The sequence below is a fragment of the Panthera onca genome, chromosome Y (genome assembly GCF_046562875.1).
Source record: "Panthera onca isolate mPanOnc1 chromosome Y, mPanOnc1 haplotype 2, whole genome shotgun sequence".
Lineage (NCBI taxonomy): Eukaryota > Metazoa > Chordata > Mammalia > Carnivora > Felidae > Panthera > Panthera onca.
The window spans coordinates 23,476,608-23,480,414 of NC_138358.1; the positions used below are offsets into that span (position 1 = coordinate 23,476,608).

At 39.1% G+C, this 3,807-nt stretch overlaps 1 pseudogene; it reads right to left on the reverse strand.

Annotated features, from left to right (window-relative positions):
• Positions 1–1,955: 1,955 nt before the first annotated feature.
• LOC145714936 (uncharacterized) lies at positions 1,956–2,643 on the reverse strand (annotated as a pseudogene).
• Between the last annotated feature and the right edge of the window lie 1,164 nt (positions 2,644–3,807).

Sequence of the window (3,807 nt, forward strand, 5' to 3'; positions counted from 1 at the left end):
TACCTTAGAAAGTTCATATAAATGAAATCATGATTATTCAGTCTTGGATTTCCTACATAACCATGTTGCCTTGGAAAAATCACAATTTTGTTTCCTCCTTTCCAGTCCTTGTATACTCATATATACTCACTTAAAATCTCAAGTTAATTAATGACTCAGAATAAACAAACAATTAAAAAGCATATGTCCTAATTATTCCTCCTTTTACATGCCATCTGTGAACTCCATAATATTGACATTTAAAAATTACAATAAGTTCTAATTTAGATATGCCCATATGTTTACCAATTTCTTTATGATTGCTTCTTGATTCAACTCCTTCATTCTGGGCTCAATTACTTTTTTCACAAATGGCCCCTTTTGTAAGTTCTTTATCTAAAAATGTCTTTGGGGGTGTCTGGGTGGCTCAGTCGGTTGAGTATCTGACTTCAGCTCAGGTCATGATCTCGCAGTCCGTGAGTTCGAGCCCCGCATCGGGCTCTGTGCTGACAGCTCAGAGCCTGGAGCCTGTTTCAGATTCTGTGTCTTCCTCTCTCTGACCCTCCCCCGTTCATGCTCTGTCTCTGTCTCAAAAATAAATAAACATTTAAAAAAAAATTAAAAAAAAAAAGACTTTCTCCTTGTATCTGAAGTCCCTGCATTTTCACTAGGGTAGGTGTGAATCTCTTTTTATATATCCTACTCAAGACTGAGTGTACTTTCTCAATCTGAGGATTCAGCTATTTCATTAATTCTGGAAAAATTTCAATGTCACTTCAAATGTCAACTTTTCCATAGTGTGTATTGCACTAAAATGCCTGGAGACATACACAGAGACTTCTCACTCTGTTTTCAAGGTCTTGTAAGTGCTCTTCCATGTTGTCAATTTCTTTATCTTCCAGGCTGTGTTTCAGGCAATTTCTTTAGATTTACCCCCTATCTAGGTAGGCTACCTAAGACTACTATAGAGTTCTATACTTCAAAATTATATTTTTTGATATTGCCAAATGTTCCATGGTGGAAGGCACAAAATCACCCCCAGCAAACCCTTGAGTTAAGGGTAGTCAAAGACCCAGGATGTTATCATGCACTGAGCCAATACAATTATATTCAATAGCTTTCCTCAAAATCCTCCCAATGTGCCATAGCCTTCTTTAGCCAGGGTCTTTGTCTACCTGTAACCCCAAGGTTCTCAATGGGGAGCAATTTTGCTCCTGAGGATATTGGGAAATGTCTGGAGATTTTTTTTATCTCAACAGAAGTGGGGAGGAAGGACCCCTCACACCTAGTGGGTAGAGGCTGATAAACATCCTACAGTGTACAACATAGTCCCCCACCCCCAATTAAACCTAGCCCAAAATGTCAATTGTGCTGACTTGGAGAAACCCTGTTCTTTTTTTTTTTAAGTTTATTTATTTTTGGGACACAGAGAGACAGAGCATGAATGGGGGAGGGTCAGAGAGAGAAGGAGACACAGAATCTGAAACAGGCTCCAGGCTCTGAGCTGTTAGCACAGAGCCCGACACGGGGCTTGAACTCACGGACCGCAAGATCATGACCTGAGCCGAAGTTGGACGCTCAACCGACTGAGCCACCCAGGAGCCCTTGGATAAACCCTGTTCTAATCCAACCAATTATAATGCCTTAAAGATCTCTAGGCTCTTAACATGACTATATTTCTGTATGAGCGTATGTAAAACCTCTGCTTCAAGTTAGAGTTGGTTGTATGCATTGATGCTTGCACCTGTGTGCTTACAGAATCCAAGTATTTTTTCCTGCTTTTGATTTTTGATAGTGTATGCACACAACATGTTTGCCTACACAGTTTAGGAACTGAAATTCTTAAAGAAAGGAAGATGTTTGCAGAAAAAAGTAGAAAAGGAGAATAAAAGCTTCAGACACACCCTAAAAACCAAATCTGTTTTATTTTAGATGATTACAATATGATGTATGTGTAGGACATTTCTTCAAGAGAATTATTGACAGCCATTCCAAACAGTAGGGCTTTCATTGAGACCTTTTGTTTGAGACAATTGACCACAGTCACGGGTTTCATTTTACTCCACTGTTTTATGGAAAATGTTTCACAGAAGAACATTGTGGCACTTATTAGCAAGAGCGAGGTAGCTGTGATTCCTCGTGGGAATACATAGAAGAAGCATTTCCTTATCAGCATTTCTTTTTCAATGGGAAAACTAAGTGGGAAATCACGGGTGGTTTGGCCATAAAAATCCACAGCAAAATTCCAGCTCGCTGTAATTGCAGTACAACTACAACTACAGATGAGAAAGAAGGCAGAGATGTTGCAACACAATCGAAGGAAATCTGGGTATGGGGCATGGATCCAGTGGACCACAAGTGCCACTGAACCAAAAATCAGGACTACAGAATTCAAAGAATTTGCCAACAATATCAGGCCCCGCCCATACCAGATTTCATCTGAAATGACCCAGCTTCCATTGATCCTGCCATACATAGGCCACTCAACAATTGCACCAGGGATGCTACATTTTTGAAAGTAGAAAGCTTCCCAAAGTCCAATGTACACAATGGAAACAATGTTGCTGTTAAACTCCCACACGCGCCAGGATCTGCTGTTGGCTAGACTGATGCCAAAAGCCCAGGCCAGATAACTGAAAAACAGGCCCATCAGTTTGAGGTACAGGTGCTTCAATTCCAGTTGATGGATGACAGGGTAGAGGCATCATGAAATCAAACCAGGAACACACCAAAGAGAAAAAAGAATCAGAATGAATGAGTCACAGTTCCGAAAGTGCTCAATATTTATGTCTTGTCCTTCTGGTCTAAGCATCATATTTAATAGTCTCATATATGTATTCGCTTTCAATTAGTGTTCTAAATGTTTTATGTAAGGATAAAATGACCCCGGTGATGGTATAAATTCACATGCCATTCTTGGAACACAGTGTGACATATCTCTCAACCACCAAACTGTTCAATATCTCTTGTCTAGCAACTCCAATTCCAGGACTTTTGCCAAGTTATTGCTAAGAGTTTGCAAAAATATACATAGATGTTTTTTTTTTCCAGCACTGTTTATCAGGGAGAAAAATTGGAATTAAGTAAATGTCTGCTAATAGAGGAATCATTAACTAAACTATAGTACATCAAGGATTATAGTGAAATATTACACGACCATTACTAAGAAGGAGTGAATCCATGTAAATGACCTGAAGAAACCTCCATGGGAAAGCAAAATGAAAAATAATCCATATGGTATGACAATCTGCGTCAAAAGAAAACACACAACTTTCTTTATATATCTACAAGTATAGATATGTGCATACATTTTTGAAAGTTTAGAAGGATGCACACAAAAAGAGGAACCCTGATCAACTGACAGAAGTAGAGAATTTCCTTCTTATTTTCATATTTTCTATAATCTGTATGGTGCATAGTTTTAAATGGAAAACAGAATAAACATAACCTTGATGATCTGTAACATGTTGCACACAACAAATCAGGCTAAGGGTGCCTGAGTGGCAGAGTCAGTTGTCGGACTTGTGATCCCAGCTTAGGTCTTGATCTCAGGGTCATGAGATGAAGCCCCACATGGCTCCTCCACTGGGCACAGAGCCTACTTAAAAAAATTCATGCCTATTTACTTTTTCTTAATCCATCCCTTGCTTAAAACTCTCCCTTTAGACGTTGGCTTCTTTTAAGGGTACAACTTAAAAATAGCTTGGTGTGTTTTGCATGAAGCAAATATCTGTTACAAAGCAAAATCTAGATTGTGGCCCAACCTGTTTGCATCTGTTTCAGTTTTAATCCTTGGAGTTCGTGGCAAGGATAATCAGAAAATGATAC